Source organism: Triturus cristatus, chromosome 1_1, assembly GCF_964204655.1.
Source record: "Triturus cristatus chromosome 1_1, aTriCri1.1, whole genome shotgun sequence".
Taxonomy (NCBI): Eukaryota; Metazoa; Chordata; class Amphibia; order Caudata; family Salamandridae; genus Triturus; species Triturus cristatus.
In genome coordinates, this window is record NC_140579.1 from 91,222,197 (window position 1) to 91,239,371 (window position 17,175).

Consider the following 17,175-nt stretch of genomic DNA (forward strand, 5'->3'; position numbering starts at 1 on the left):
ACTTTTGGAGCTACATTGACTTCCTACCTGTGTGTGTGTGTGTGTGTGTGTGTGTGTGTGTGTGTGTGTATATATATATATATTATATATATATATATATATATATATATATATATATATATATATATATATAATTTTTTTATTTTTCTGTACGTGGTCAGGTGTGGAGTCATGTTTATTAGGCTTCACTATTGCTGACCGCTTCAACCATCATTTGCGTATCTGCTGTGAGCTCGGCATGGTTTCTTCCTCTGCTTTGAATTCACATCTAAGTGTCAATTTTCACGCCTATTCTTTGCTTGACGACTGTGTTGTGTCCTTATGGGCAGAACGAGAGGTGCTCTTGCCACGAAAACGCAACACAAACATATTTTTGTAAAAAAATTCCAAGATTTTTACTGCATACTCCCAATTTGAAGATTTGATGCTTACTACAAAAAGTACTCCGGGGACAATCATGGATCATTCAGCGGTGCCACCTGGAAAGCCATTCACTAAGCGCCTAAAGCAAAATCCCCCTTTGCCTCCTAAATCAACCTCACCGGTTTCTATGGAGTTGCTGTTGGATGAAATAAGAGCCCTCCGACCTTTCATGGAAGAGACTAACTCTAAACTGCAAGCTTTAATAGACAACTGGCGTCAACTTGACACAAGGGTCACTGCAGTGGAACAATCTGTCTCCTCCTTCAGGGATACCACCTCGAGTGTCTCTCAGCTTCAATCACAGGTTTCCACGCTCCAGAAGCAGATCGAGGACCTTGAAAATCGCAGCAGGAGGAACAATCTACGCATTTATGGCTTGGTGGAAGGGAGTGAGGGAGTAGACCCTATCACTTTCTTTAAATATTTTCTTCCCAAAGTGTTGCACTTGGCAGAGGGTGTAACTGTCAACATTCAAAGAGCACACAGACTAGGTTGCCCTTCTTCCAGTATGTCACCTTCACAGCGGCCAAGAGGAGTCATTATTTACTTCCTGGAGTATACAGACTTATTAATGGTGTTATCTGCGGTCAAGTCTACTCAACGTACTACTTGGTCTGGTTCAACTCTGTTTTTCGCAGAAGTCTATGCCAAGGTCACTGCTAACAGACTTAAAGCTTTCCTTGACATGAGACCAGCTCTCCGATCTTTGGGTGCCCACTATGGTCTTTTCCACCCATGCCTGTTTAAGGTTACATACAGCAACAGAACAATTACATATGATGACCCAGCAAGGCTGCAAAGTTTCATTAACTCTTGCAATTCAGATGCGATGGATACTCAACGGCCTTCCTCTTCGAATCACAGATGACTCTATGATTTTGCTGGAACAATATAGGGCCCAACTCATGTGGATTAGTTGTTACAACTCCTCTTTACCTAGACTATGTTGCTTGTTATTTGATGGTTCGCTATGTTCTCATTGTTCTTGGTTCTCATTGTTCTCTTGCTCATATTGTGTTTCAATAATCTCCTCCTTTATTGTCGCCTTTTAAGTTTATGGATTACACATTGATGGCTTGTTTGGTCTAGTTTGCCAGTTTACTGCTATCATTCCTGTTATAGTTCGGTTCAACATCTGCCCTTTTGTATGTTTAATTATTTATCCAAATCCTTGTTATTCATCGCCCTTACAGAATCCCTATCCCGACATCGTGGTTTCTCCTGGGCCCTCCATTCGTCTCGTCCCCGACATGTCGTTTTCTCCATGTGGTTCCATCCCCCCTCATGTGTTTCCCTGAATCTTCCTTTTGTAAGTACGTTGTTTGTTTGTGTATTATTTGTTCTGTCCTTTGTTTTATGTTCTGCAAATTCTTCATTTATCTTCCTCTTCTATCATTACGGTTTCACACTTATTTCTTCTCAGGTGACTTGCTTTCTTTTCCATTTTCGTCTCTGCTTTTCTATTTTCTACATTTTTCACTTTCCTAAACTCGTTTCATTCTGCCTATTTTCTTATCTCTCTCTAAATATCTTTCAACTTTTTTGCGTGGAATTGAACTTTAACGCTACAGGTTTGGATTCTTTTATTGCTGACCTTTCCACTTTATTGAATTGGAATGTTGCTAGGAAATGTTTCTTGTATTTTGATTTAGTATGTCATGCCACTTAAATTAGTTTCATAGAATATTAGGGGTTTAAATTCTCCTATCAAGAGACAGAGGGTTCTGTCACATCTAGCTAAGTTAAACGCTGATCTTGTTTTCCTACAGGAAACACACCTTATGGAAAGTGAGTCCTTGAAACTGAAAAGAGGTTGGGTAGGGGAGATTTATTTTCCTCCCGGGGATGGTAAACGCAACGGAGTTGCAATCATATGCCGTAAATCTCTTCCAGTTACTTTAAGATCGCAGGAAGCTGATACTGATGGGAGATGGCTTATTGTTCAATTATTACTAAAAAATATACCAGTTTCTTTTCTTAATGTTCATGCACCTACAGGTGGAGATGTTTCTTTTTGGCCTGTCCTAACAAAAAGGATTTCGAATTGTATTGAGGATAATTTTATTTTGGCTGGGGATTGCAATCGAGTATTAGACCCTTTTCTAGATAGAAACCCTAAAGTGGCTTTTATACCCAATAAAACACACAAATATTTTGCTCACGCTATATCTCAATATAAATTGCTTGACGCCTGGCGCCTTTGCAATCCCACCATCAGGGAATATTCCTTTTATTCCTCATCACATCACATCACACCCAATCAAGAATTGACTATTTTTGTTTCCCATAATATTTCGCAATCCCTCACGTTTGCAGACATTGGTCTTATTCTCCTTTTGGATCACGCACCAGTTTCCTTTGGCTTCGATATATTGCCTAAAACTAACTCTCCCAGAAGATGGCGTTTTAATACCGCTCTTCTCCTAGACCCCAAATTCTCGGCATCTTTTATCCCTTTCTTTACCGATATCTTTGAAAGAAATCATACAGAGTCCCTATCACCCGCAATTATCTGGGACGCATTTAAGGCATCAGAGATTTTATTATAAACTTTGTTGCGAAAAAACATATGTCTGCACGTAAGATTACCACGGCTTTACTACAAGATATTAAGGCACTAGAACACTCTTATTACACATCACAATCGGAGACTTGTTTGAAAGACCATATTAATGCTAAATTGGAATTTAACAAAAAATCAACAGAAGATGCTTCACTTTATTTATTAAAATCTAGTGCAAAAGTTTATGGGGGTAAAACCAAAGCAGGGAAAATTTTAGCCAACTATCTAAAGATCCGTCAAAATAAATTAAATATAGATTCTATTTTTGATGAGCACTCAGTCTTGAATTTTAAAGATGTCGAAATTTTAAATGAATTCTCCCTTTTTTACAAATCCTTATACTCTTAAGAAACCCAACCCACGGATCTTTCATCATGGCAATTCTTCTCTAATATCCAAAAACCTCCACAGGCAACTCCAGATTTATCTCAATTAGAATCTGATCTCTCCCAGCAAGAACTCCAACATGCTCTCCAAAACCATAAAAAAGATAAAGCGCCCTGATGGTTTTACTGTTGAATTTTATACACATTTCTCTACGTTTTTAATACCCAAATTGCACCCACTTATAAGCTTTTTTTCTTCCTAAAATAGCTCCTCTGGCACCTTCTCGGAAGCCCACATATGTCTTATCCCTAAGGAAGGTAAAGACTCCAAGCACTGTAAAAATTACAGACCTATCTCATTGGTAATATTGACTACAACATTTTTTCCAAAGCCTTAGCCATACGCTTGGATTCCTATTTACCAAACCTACTGGGGAAAGAACAATCTGGTTTTGTTAAAGGGCGAGTTATCACGGATAATACACGGCTCTTTTTTGATGTTTTATACAAATCATCACATCTTAATCATTCCTTGGCGTCAATAGCGTTGGATGCCGAAAAGGCTTTCGATAGGGTTGAATGGAAATATTTATTTTACGCTCTTACATGGTGTGGATTTGGCCCCAATTTCATAAATTAGGTGTCTCTTCTCTATTCTAACCCTCGTGCAGCAGTTTGCGCTAATGGCTTAATCTCCCCTTTCTTTAATTTAGGTAGAGGGGTGCGTCAAGGTTGCCCTCTTTCTCCTTTTCTTTTTAATTTGGCACTTGTCAGACAAAAACAACTTTATTTGGTTTATCACAACCATAAAGCACACTATAAAAATATATAACAATTGAAGTTTTTTTCTTTAGAAACCTCATATTATCAATACAACTTTTGAATATTTACAATTTCTATAAAATTCCAAGAGCTGTTCCATCCCCAAGCCTTTGTTCTTTGTCCTCTTTCAGTAAGAGGTTATCCACTAGGGCCATGAATTTTACACCACGACAAATTAAAATGTTTGAAGACCCCCCCATCCAGCTTATTACCTCCTGTCTGCAAGTGCGAATCTGTAAGTCATTAAAAGATGCTTTTAGCATCTTCCCTCTTTCGGTTTTTAAGGAGTCACAAACGCACATCAGGTGGCATATGGATTCTTTACGATATCCGCACAGGCGGCAATTTTCAACTTGTTGTCTGCTTTTCCAGGTAGGGACCAAATCCTTTGAATTATGATTGCCTAATCTGTACCACATAAACCTCTTTTTTAATGATAGTCGAAAGTGCGCCACTAAGTAGGGTTGCGGTTTTAGCTTGGTATACGAGTTTATTACAGCCCAGGCATGACGTCATTTGGTCAATCTTCTTTTATCTTCCATGAGTGATAATTTCTTAGCCATGGCGTTACACGCTCTATTAAATGTTGTTCTTTCCAACTTGCTATTCCAGGATTCATCAATCTCTAGTACTTTCAGGGTTGTACACAAAAAATCGCCCCATAAGTTGTTTTTTTTTTTTATCAAACTGCGATCTTATTTTGGTCCAACATATGTTGTTCAGCGATCCAGGTTCTGATGCTCTGAATTTCCAGCACAATTTTGCAAATGTTGCTTTTCTTTGATATTCCTGGTTCTGGAGGCCAAATTCCAAGCGTATCTGTGCTGGAGATGCTCCTTTAGGAAGATTAAAAACTGCTTTATATACTTTTGTCTGCAGTTCGTTTAAAATTGAGATTTCTTGACCATGCCAGATTTCGAGGCCATTGGACAAAGTTAGAAGCAGTTGTGCTGCCATTATTTTCAAAAGGTGGTCGTGGGAAGGACATTGCAATTTCTTAGGGAGCTGTTTGTAGGCAAAAATTAATGATTGGGCTTTTGCTTTTATTTTCATTTTTTGATTCATAAAGGTCATCCTTCGACCCAGTTTGATTCCCAAATATTTATGAGCTAATTTCCTCAATTTGTGTTCCCTTTGCATACCATTTATATGTTCCTGATCTAGGGCCTGCTAATCGCACCACCTTGGTTTTTGTCTTATTTAATTCCAAGCTTAAGAGATCAAAATAATCAGTCAGTTTGTTTATGACTCCTTGCAACCCTATTGGGGTTTGACTCACTACCACAATGTCATCCGCATATTGCAGGAACTGAATTGACTCATTTGCCAGTTTGGGCGGATGGCCATTTGTCTTTAGCAAGTAGTTTAAGTCTGCTAAGTATAGATTAAATAGTCATGGTGAAAGGACTCAGCCTTGTTTTAATACATTGGTTATTTTTATCTTTGATATTCTACTGCCGTCTCGAAGCTTCACTCTGGCCCAAGTTTCACTGTATAGAGATATTATTGTATCTATCAATTTTTGGGGTAATCCCCATTCTTTAAGTTTCAGCCAAAGACGGTCTCACGGCACTCTATCAAAAGCAGATTTCAGATCAATATAACATGCTAATAGACCTGTTTTTTTATTTGCCGCTTTTTCAATTAAGATCGCCAATGCTGCCAGGTTTGTGATGGTGCCCATGCCCTGTCTGAAACCTGTTTGAAATTTCGGGATTATTCTTTTTTCCTCCGTCCACTCCTGTAAATATTGTAAAATGCAATACGCAAAAAGCTTTGCCTCTACATCAATAAGGGCAATGTGTCTATAGTTCCCAGGTTCTGTTCGGCTGCCGTTTTTATAAATCAGATGAAATAGACTTCCTCTCCAGGAATGTGGCGTCTTATTCTAGGAATGTAGTTGGCTGAAGAGTGGGGCGAGGTAATTGGCCCAGAATTCCGGGTCATGCTTAAAGAGGGCATTTGGGAGGCCATTTGGCCCAGCTGCACCTGCGGATTTCAAATTTTTCATCACTACCTTTAATTGTTTTGTTGTTGTTAAAGGTATTAGATCTTGCATTACAGATTGCTCTTTTTCAAAAGTGGGACTGCCTATTATAGTTGATTTCATATTTAATTCCTCTGGTTCATCTGGACTTGTATCTACCAACCTGTGAGTATCTGTTTGTATGTTATTATACAATTTGTTAATGTATTGTGTCCAAGCTGACTCAATTATTCCTACATTCTGTTGGGATTCTGTTCCCTTTGTTAGTTTATTTATTAATCCCCAAAATTCGCCGCTGTTCGGTAGTTTGCTTGCCCACAGCTTTTTCTCCCAGAGTTTTTCAGTATGTGCCCTTTTTGCCTCTCTGCACATTTTCTTATATACCTTTCTCATTATTGTGATCTTGCTATTATCTTTTACTTTTCCCATTCTGGCTGATGGGGCCGTTACTTTTGCCTCCTTTAAAATATTCCTCTTCTGGTCTCTCAGCTGTATATTATACCATGGTTCTTTTCTGGATCCTTACAAAGCTTTGCCTGCTGGAATTGCTGGGAATTTATCTAACAAAGCTGTGCACAGATGCTCCCAATCCTGTACTATCAAATGGGCGCCCAATGACTCATTGTTCTCCACATGTTTATTCACTGCATCCATTATTTCTTAAATGTTTGTTCCTCTCCATTTAAGTCTCCTTTGATTATGTGCTTCTGGCATTACGGCTACGGATACTGTGCGCTTTCTACGCAGCACATTTAAATGTAGTGCTGTTTCTTGGGGAAAATGGTCACTCTCTGGTCGAATTTTTATGGAAAAATAATCAACTAGGTTCAAAAGGTCCTTACTGATTATTGTGTAATCTATAGTGGATTGTTTCTTTCCACTTAAAAAGGTAATTCCCGCTGGTTGGTTTCCGTTTGTGTTCCCGTTCAAAATAACAAGGCCTAGGGATTCCAAGTCTTGCTTACATTTGTTTACTTCATGCCCGCTTTGACGTCCGATCTTGTTAAGGTGACACCCTATTAAATTGCAATTAAAATCGCCAGACACTACCATCTCGTAGTTTTGATATATTACTTGCAAGGTTTTTATTAAGTTTATCAAATTTGACAATCTTTAAATTTTCTTTTTCTTTTCCGGATGAATGTAAATATTTAAAATCAGTAACTTCCACAAAGCTGTGTAAGTGGGGCGCTTGCATTCCAGTTTCATAACTTGTATCCAATTTACGCCTGAGTTCAGTTCCTCTACTTTCCAGTCGTTTTTTACCGTTATGTAGGTGAATAAACACCCCCTGGGATAGCCGTAATTTGAAACTTTTTCAGCCAGAACATGGTATACTTCATATCCTACTATGTGTCAGTTATTTAATCTGCCGACTTCTTTTAACCATAAATATGCCTTACTCAAACACACTGTGATGGAGGCCTTCTCCCAAATTTCTACTCTGCCTGCAACCCCTAATACCTCTGACTCCCCTTCTAAACTCCATGCCTTGTTAGCAACCACACCCAAGGCTTCTATTATAAATATTTGCAAGACACAGCTACTGTAAGACAGAAGACAAAAATTGAAGAGGCATGGGAGCGTGACTTCACAACTTGCTGCCCATTAATTCTTTATGAGGGTATATGGACCACACTGCGGAAAGCCTCCAGAGCAGCAAATATCACTCAAACACTATTTTTTGTTTATAATAGACTTTTATTTACACCAGCTATTTTATGTAAACGTTTCCCATCCAGCACCGATACATGTTGGACTTGCTCTTCCCCTAACGCTGATTTGTTTCATATGTTATTCACCTGCTCACATGTACAAAGCTTTTGGAAACAAGTATGGTCTCAAATCAATTTAATGTATAATACAAACTTTTCCTTTTCTATTACACACATTTTCTTGGGTAGTCTCTCTCCATCTGGAATGATGTTACACTTAATGTCAAGATTATCGATTTGTTACTAGCAATCGCCTTCCAACAACTTACTGTCAACTAGAAAGATTTTTCAAAAATCTCATACAGGGCCTGGTGGTACTCTGTATGGCATAATCAAAGACTAGACACTGCCTTTGTTTACCCATCTCAAATGGCCTCAAAACGTGTTGATTTATGGTCGCCTGTCACGATATTTATCGATATTAGTGCTAAACATCATTCCCAACCTAAACCTTCACAACAGGAGGTTTCCAAACCTCCCTGAATCCCCTAATGGTTCCATTAGTTTCGTTATAATACTTAACATACATACATGTCTCTTTTGATATGCATTCTTTTGTTTCCTCTTTGTATAATCCACCCAATTCTTCTACTCTCTATGTAAGGAGCTTGGATTATGATGTTGTACAATTTATACTGTATATTGTGTTGGTCACCTCAATTCTCTCTCAATAAAATCATTTGAACATTTACAACTTTTCGTAATTCACAAACATTTATCGGTAGTATTCCTAGGAAGCAGCGCTAGTCACAAGTCTCCGGTCTACTTTCAGAAAGTATTTGTGAATTCCTCGTCACCGCTGTGCATTGAGGATTCTGCTGGAATATACTTTGAATCCTTACAGTACACCCTCATGAATTCTGGAAACGTTTGCTTCTAGTTTACACCAAGGGCATGGTTTTACTCCTGACTTTGTAAGGAGTACATGGAAGGATTTGAATAGCACAATAACATACATGCCAACATTTTAGAAGCGGAAAGTATTTTCCCCATTGACTTCAATTGAAGCAGAGTAAATTTCAGGCGGTTTACAGCCAAAATAAAGCCATGTTTGCCCTCGAAAATCGTGAGTCTCATGCCTGTATTGGGTCTTTTGGCATTTATGCACCATTTGTGTGCTGGAAAGTGGATGGAGGGGAGTTTGTAAATGCCCACAAATGCCCAAATATATCAGAGAAACCTCCTCCTGGAAGGCCCGTTGCCCACTGCTTTAGTAGGACTTACTTTGGCGCAATATTGTACAATCCTGGGATGGTGCTGTGTTTGCCAAATGGTTTTGATACTTTGGACTCCTAGGGCTAGCCATTTTAAGCCATACTTATACAAGACAATGGCTTTGTGTGTCTATCACCTGTAGAGTTTAACAGGACATATTTACTGTTACTGAATTTAAGTACTGGTGCTATATGATGAAGAAGCTATTAGGAAATGCCTAAAGGCCCATAGGAATGAATGGGAAACCATTCACAATTTGTGATTACCAAAGAGGTAATCGCAAATTGTGAATGGAATTTTAAGGGTGATAGGGGGCCAATAGGCCACCCTGATTCACCCCCAAAACTGGCATGTGTGCACATGTGGCGCACACATATGCCCTAATTTTGCGATTAACTGTTTTGCGATTGGGTTTTGGTTTAATGCATCTCAAAAGGCAAAATACTGGTTGCAAGGGGCCGATTCTGAGAATCGGCCCGTTTGCGACTGGTATTTTGCTTGATGCATGTGCCCCATAGTCTATAGTACTCATGCACCTGTAGGTTTTCGAAAACTGAGTTGTCAATTATGGTCTGAATGGACTTCAGTCCGTGTTTCCTTGAGGTTTTATCCAATTGTTTGCCTAAGTAGTTTGTGGGTAAACAGCCAGTGGGGGTCAACCCTAATTCTCACAAGTAAAAATTCCTGCAAATTATTACTTAGTGGTTCACATGGTCAGATTTTCGCTTATCTGGCTCAGCCTTTTCGCTCGCGCTGAGCTGGAGCTGTTGAAGTAGATATTAATCAAAAGAATCCGAATTAGGGAAGATGTGTTGAGTCTGTCTAGTGCGAGCACTTGAAGCATCTCATCTTGAATTGGTATTTCTGTCACTCTTAGTTTCAGGTTGACATAAGTTGACAGCCCTCCCCCTATGGCCTCCCAAAAATATTATTTTTTTCTTGCTGGTTTGTGCACCCCTTGGAAGCCAGTAATTGTTAGTGGGGTTAGTGACCATGTTTCTTGTACGCAGAGTACGTCAGTTGCCATTAGTAGTGATTTTGCATATTCAGATTTTAGTAGTCTTGATAGCCCGGCGACATTCCATGTCAGGATCTTTATGGTTTGTTGTATCTTGGCTGAGAGACTTTCCTGGTGGCGCCGCTTGTTGGTGAGTAGGATATATATATATATATTCTCTGACTGATTGTGGTGATACAAATGCCCAGTCCCCCTTAAGATCCTATAGGGGCATGCTTTTAAGTTGGGTGGGTCTTTTGACCTTAATGGTGCAGGATATTTGGTCGCCCCTCAAGAATAGGCTTTTGTTCCAGTATAGCTTCTGCCAGTTGGTTCGTTTTTAGGGTTAAGACTATGGCTTCCGTTTCTACACTCTGGCGTAGTTTTGAACTCTATGCTTAGAATGTCTTCAGGCATAATCTTTAACTGCTTGGGGATGGCATGAAACAGCCGTAATAGGTTGGAATGGTTCAGGACGTCGTGGCTCCCCTCTGAGGGGTAATGTGGGATGAGTACCAGCTTTGTTGGTTGGCCTTCATTGCAAGCTCAGGCAAGGATGAAATGGTCGAAGGAGGTTGATCTAATCCTGTCAGGTCATCATTTTTATTTGCAGAGGAGGTTACATCCTGCGGAGCTACTACCGGTGCCTGACCAGATGGTTACTGCACCCTCTGTATCTAGCTGTCGGGCACTGTAGCTGAAATTAGGGAGCTTTGCCTTGTGGTGGAGCCAGAGTTTTGTGTGCATGTAAAGAGTGCTGATATCTTGGTACCAGGGAATAGGGGGGCTGTCGATTGAGCTGGTTCTTTCTTCTTGTTTCCTTCATTTCTGGGCAGAGCTTGCATCTGGTCCTGGATGCGTTGTTGCTGCGTCCTCTGTAGATGGGTTGCTATGCTTCATGCCTCACTAGGGTCGGTGTTAAACTTAGGTGAGGTGGGTGCTAAGGTCAGAGTTGTATCGAGTGGAAATGCAGTCAATTGCGCTGGTTTTCGTTCACTCTTCTCTTTTTCATTGCCTTTGAACATTGGGTAAACGCAAGGCGTATTTTTGTCTGATGTCTTTTATTTGGGTACGGGTAAATTTGAGAGTCGTTCTTTCTCAGCTTTGCTTCTGGCCTTCTTTTTTCTTTTTTTTTTTGTTGCTCTTTTTGATAAGGAAACAGACCATTGGTTTTCTCTAGGAGTTGTTCTGTCCTTAAGATGACCATGGGGGATTTTGTCCTTCTCCTCTGAGTCCCGTTCCTGCTCTAAGGGGGGTTGTGAGGCCTCCTCATTGATGTTTCCTGTTTGGGTGGGCAGAGATGTTTGGGGAGTTTTTAGGGGGTGGCGTCGTGCTCTGCAATGAGGATGCTAATGTGATTATCTTGCCTACTGGCTCCAGCGTATAAGCTGCTTTTTGCTAACTTTGCCCGGATCCCTTGTCTGTTGGTTTTGTGTCTGGCCTCCTAGGCCAGCTACATACCTGTAGTTGTAGGGATGATTTTATGTCGGTTATTATTAGATTTAGGTCCTCTGGCAAAGTGCAGAGTTTCTCCGCAATCTGGTGGCAGGTACGCTAAGAGCGCGATATGGCCTCCTGCATAACTAATTTTACCGCCTGCCTGAGCTGCAGGGTGGGAAGGGCTTTGTCCTCGAGTGGGGTACAAGCTATCTGCACATTAAGGGTGGTGAAAGCCTTTGACGCTCACCACCTTGATGACTATAATCACTAGCCATCCTGGGAGAGTAGAGGAGTGACCTCCTTCATGCCAAGGCCTTTTCCTTCATCCTGGGGAAGTGCTAGCACATCCCACCAGGAGGGCAGATGCTTGTCATGGCGGCAAAAGGCTTGAAGAAGCCTCCCAAGACATTGGAGCTTTGTATCTCAGGGGGGCATTCACGTAGGGTGGAACCTCGGTGCATGCCAGCTCACCCTCAACATGAGAATACTGTTGCAGGTGAAAAATCACGATATTTGATGCCAAACATTACACATTTCGATCATTCCATAATGGAGCTGGCTATCTTGAGTTGGCCTGGTAGACAGCGCATGTTACTCTATGGAACGCTGGTCACTTACAGTAAAACCGTGTTTTACAGGGTTACTGTAGAGGTATATATGAAATGAAATGAAATGAAAATGAAATGAAAAATTATATTTATATAGCGCATAGACTACCCGGAGGCCTCGCAGCGCTTTAATTGATCACTGTGGCGGGCCGCAGGGTGAGACTAGCACGTTTTTGCAAACAGGTGGGTTTTCAAAGCTTTCCTAAAAGCCAGCCGGTTATTATTTTCTCTGAGGGCTAAGGGGAGGGAGTTCCAAAGTCTCGCAGCAGTATGGGAGAAGGAACGGCCGCCCCAACGTGCTTTGTTGATTTTAGAAGTGGTAACTAGGTGCAATGATCCCGAGCGAAGGGCTCTGGATGGAGCGTAGGGCACAACTAAGGGGGACAGGATGGCAGGGCCTGTTCGATGGAAAGATTTGTGCACAATGCACATAGCCTTAAACTGCGCTCTAGCAGCCATCGGGAGCCAGTGCAATTCTTTTAGAGCTTTCTTGGCTGACTGCCAGCGGGGGATGTTGAATAATAATCGGGCGGCGCAGTTTTGTGACTTGGAGCCTGTTGGTCACTGAAGCCGGGGCACTCAGATATAGCGCGTTTCCATAGTCCAGGCGGGAGAGTATCAGGGCCTGAACCATGATTCTCCTCGCCTGGAAAGGAAGCAGAGGGAGTACTTTGCGGAGCATTTTCATTAGGCCGACACACGTGGAGGCAGTTTTGGTAGCCTGGACCGAGAAGTCCAGCGCTTTATCGAGCCAGATTCCCAGACTCTTTATCTGCGGTTTGGGAGGGGGGGGAGCACCAAGGCAGGTGGGCCAAATTGATGTCAAAATGGTCGGAGAAGGGTTACCCAATAGCATAATCTGTCTTCTCCCCGTTAAGTTTGAGACAGGACGATTGCATCCACTTAGCAACGGCCTCTAGACAGAGGCCCAGGGTGTTGGACGGCTCCTCAGTGTGGTCCAGAGAGACCACCAACTGGGTGTCGTCCGCGTAGGTGACAATACGCACGCCAAAGGGCTGGACTATCTCCGCTAGAGGTCGCATATAGACATTAAAAAGTGTGGGGCTCAGGGAGGAGCCCTGAGGAACCCCACATCTAAGTGGTTGCTTAGGGGAGACTGCTTTGCCCTCAAACACCTGGAAGAAGCGCTCGTCCAGGAAGGAGGTCAGCCACTCCAGGGCCGCGCCCGACACGCCCATGCCTTTCAGACGGTGTAGCAGTGTGGCATGGTTGACAGTGTCGAACGCGGCACTGAGGTCGAGTAGTATGATGGCTGCTTTTCCTCCCCGGTCCAGCACCAATCTAGTTTCTTCCGTCACTGCTAGGAGAGCAGTTTCAGTTCCATGCTGCGGGCGGAAACCCGTCTGAGAGGCGCATAGCAGACTATTTGATTCTAAGTAGTCCACTAAGAAATTATTGATGTGCCTTTCAAGCAGTTTGCTCATCCAGGGAAGTAGGGAAATGGGGCGGAAATTGGCCAAGTTGTTCTGGTCCAAGATGTGTTTTTTCAAAAGGGCCCTAACCATCGCACATTTCCATGGTGCTGGGACGGAGTTAGAGGAGATGGAAGCATTAAGGACATCCAGAATGACAGGGCGGATGATGTCCATCACCTTATTGAGAGTTTGCGGGGGTGCTGGGTCATTGGGGGATCCCGAGATGACTTTAAGAAGCATTCTGTCTAAAGTGTCGGAATCTAGGAGGGGGAATTCATCCAGTGAGCTGGGGGCTAAGAAGTCAGAATCTGTAGTGGTGGTGTGGTCCATGTCACCACTGCCAGTAGAAAATGAAGAATAGATGGCCTGGATCTTCTGGGAGAAGAAAGTGGCTAAATTATTGCAACGGGTTTGTGCGCCGTCAGGTGACAGACGCTCGGGGGGAGGGGGAGAAATTAAAGATTTGGCTATTTTAAAAATTTCTTTGGGGGAGTTTGCAGCTAGATTGATTTTGGCTTCATAAAAATGGGCTTGCGCAGATTTTATTTGATTTTTATAGAGCTTTATTGCGGCTCTATACTCAACTTGCTTTGATTGTGAGTAATCTTGTCTCCAGGCTCTCTAGTTTGCGGCAAGATTGCTTCATAGTCCTGAGAGTCGGGGAGTACCAGGGGGCCACTTTGGCTCTGTTTATTAAGTGCAAAGATTCCTCTGGTAGGACTAGGTCAAGGGAACTGGAGATCCAGTTATCAAAATTGACAATGGCTGTATTGGGATTGGTCACATTTGGGGGTAGGTGTTCTATAAGAGCCAGTTTCCACTTAGAAAGTGGGAGGGAGGCCCATTTTCTTCCCCGCTGCTTATTGTGATTTTGTGAGATGGGGGGGAGCAAGTGGACCATGTAAAAGGAACTAAAAAATGATCGGTCCAGGATAGTGGTACTGGAGCCTCGACGGTTAAGCTATCTAGATTGCTGTAGATGTGATCTAGGAGATGTCCCTTAACATGCGTTGATTGAAAGCCTTTCTGAGCCAGGTCAATGGACTGAAAGTTTGTTCGAAGACTATTGGCTGTTGAATCAAGTGGCTCATCTAGGTGTAAATTAAGATCGCCCAGCAGGGTGAAATTTGCCGAGGTGAGCACTAGGTTGGCAGCTAAATCCGTCATGTTAGTGATAAAGTTGTTGAGGGTGCCAGGTGGTCGATAGACTAGGATACCGGAGAAAGTAGTGGATGGGGAGAACTCAAGAGTGAAATATAGGTTCTCACAGGCTGGCATGGGGGAGGGAGTGATGCGGCATCTAAAGTTGTCCCTATAGATAATAGCCAGCCCTCCACCTCTGCCAGTCTTGCGATCCAAATGTTTAATAGTATAGCCTTGGGGGGTGGCCCATGCTATTGCAGGATCAGTTTCTAGCTGAAGCCATGTCTCTGTTAGAAAGAGGGCGTCTGGATTGAGCTCCTCTATCAGCATGGCCAGTTCAGTATGGTGTTTGGGCAGGGAACGGCAGTTAAGAAGGAACATCCTCCATTTCTGCTTGGAGGGATTTTTCACAACATTTGGAGTAGTTATGCCCCAATCACAAGTTTTGCAGTGGGCCTTCGGGTGTAAGGGAAGGACTGAATGCAAACATAGTGGGTTCACCGAAGGACGCAATGCATATAGTGAGGAAGTGCTGTATGTGAGGAGATTTCCTACCATGATGACAGCTGGGTCCGGAGACTGGAAGCGTCTGGACGCGGACTGGCGCAGACTGGCTTCTCTTTGGCGCCTCTTCGGCGCGTCTAAGGCGCTACCGCTGCGCGTGCCGCTGCGCGGGGCGAAGGAACTTAATATAGATTGGGCTCAGGGAACACTGGAGCGTCAACCCACTAAAATGGCCGCCAAGAAATGGCACTACCAGGAAGTAGGAGCGCTCTGTTCTCCCTCCACAACAATCAGCCTGAGTAGCTGCGGTGGACCGGGGAGTCAGTGCACAATTCGAATCACATTAGCAACAGCAGTTTGCATGTAAAAACGATTTTCTCTTTTTAAGAAAACAATTTTCTCCTTTTAAAAAACGATTTTCTCTTTTAAAAAAAACGATTTTCTCTTTTTAAAAAAACACATTCAACAGAACAGCAAAGGTGCTATCACCTAGAGCGCTGGCGCAGGAGTGATCAGTTCAGGTTTGTGGGAACATATATATCCACACCGTTAATTTAATCCACTCTACCCCCTGGGCTCAGGAGGGTAACCTTAAGAGCGACTTGCATATAATTAAGGTAGTGAGATTGGCTCTGCCGCACGTGATGTGTGCCAAGACCTTCTCGAGCAGACTGATACCAGTCAGTCAGCACACTAGACGGTGGTAAGCATTCCAGGGACACCTCTATGGCTCCTTCTGGGTGCACACCATAATAATTTCAATACTGGAATCAGTATGGATTTATTAAGACCATGTGTTTGTTGCAGACAACATTGTTTTTAGTGAGGCCATCCTGTAGCTGGAGAACTCGTAATGACCAGTGCCCAGTACATATACTTAGGATGGATTCTCTGTTCACTTGCAATATCTAGTAATAGAATTAGACATCACAGGGGCATACCTGCTCATGCAGATATGTCCTCACATTGAATATTATGCCCCCTTCCTTAAGGCTATAAGGCCTGCTGTAGGGGTGACATATATATATTACCTACTGGCGGTCGCCAGTAGGTAGTTATAGTTAGAACCTAGTTTCCATAGGAAATGCATTTTTTGATTTGTTAATAACTTTGGTGTCGTTTGACAAATCTGTGTGAAATTCTCTCAAATAAAAGTCTATCCAGGTCAGCTCCTATCTTGAAAGTTTGGGAGTGATTCGCGAAGCGGGGGCTAAGAAAAAAGGGAGGGTCCCAAAACGCATTTTCCCCATGTTAATTTCCATAGGAAATTTTGGGTTTGAGCTACAGCCTGAACTGCTGAACGGAATTATCCCAAATTTGGCAGAAAGGTAGAGCGTGGTTCAGAAAGCGACCTTTTATTCAAATGGTGTAAATCTGTTCAGTAGTTTTTGAGAAATTAGAAAGATAAGAGTCACAAAATCATTTTCCTGTAGGAAATTTTGCGTTTGAGCTACAGCCGAAACTGCCGAACGGAATTACCCCATTTGGCAGAAAGGTAGTGCGTGGGTCAGAAAGCGACCTTTTTTTTAAATGGTGTAAATCCGTTCAGTAGTTGCTGAGAAATTAGAAAAATAAAAGTTTCAATATCTGGGTGGAGCCTAAGTGCCATGCACGAGCTTCACTGTGATTGGTTGCGAATGCTCCAAACCAGGAAGTGTTGGCAACCATCTTGTTTGTAGGTAGAAGCGAGTCAGCAGAAAACAGAGAACCAAAGGTAGAAAACAAGAGAAGGGGGAAGGCTAGAAACACCCTGGTGGTCCCAGAAGGACCCCCAGGGCCAAACAAACATTTAAAAACAGAAAAAAGTGCAATTCGCGCTGGGGTCGCAGGTTCCTGCGTTTTAGTTTAATGAGACAACGGATGGGGTAGGTCTCGGGAATTTTTTGAAAAAAATAGTGGGGGCTCACTGGGGCTGCCGGGGCCCAATGGGATCTGCGCAGTCCCGGGGCTCGCTGGGGTCCCTGCAGTCCCGGGGCTTTACTCATGTTGGGAGGGG

The 17,175-nt window shown here is 42.6% G+C and overlaps 1 protein-coding gene across 4 annotated transcripts in view; it reads left to right on the forward strand.

The window, feature by feature from the left end:
• Positions 1-17,175, forward strand: part of LOC146869579 (butyrophilin subfamily 3 member A3-like) — a 473,774-nt gene that overhangs the window by 47,540 nt on the left and 409,059 nt on the right. For 3 of the 4 annotated variants that reach the window (XM_085606426.1, XM_085606395.1, XM_085606440.1), the window contains one exon: positions 1,617-1,732. The exons of the other annotated variant lie outside the window; for it this stretch is intronic. The gene's annotated coding sequence lies outside the window, so the exon portion shown is untranslated. The remainder of the gene's footprint in view (positions 1-1,616; positions 1,733-17,175) is intronic. 4 annotated transcript variants of the gene reach the window in all.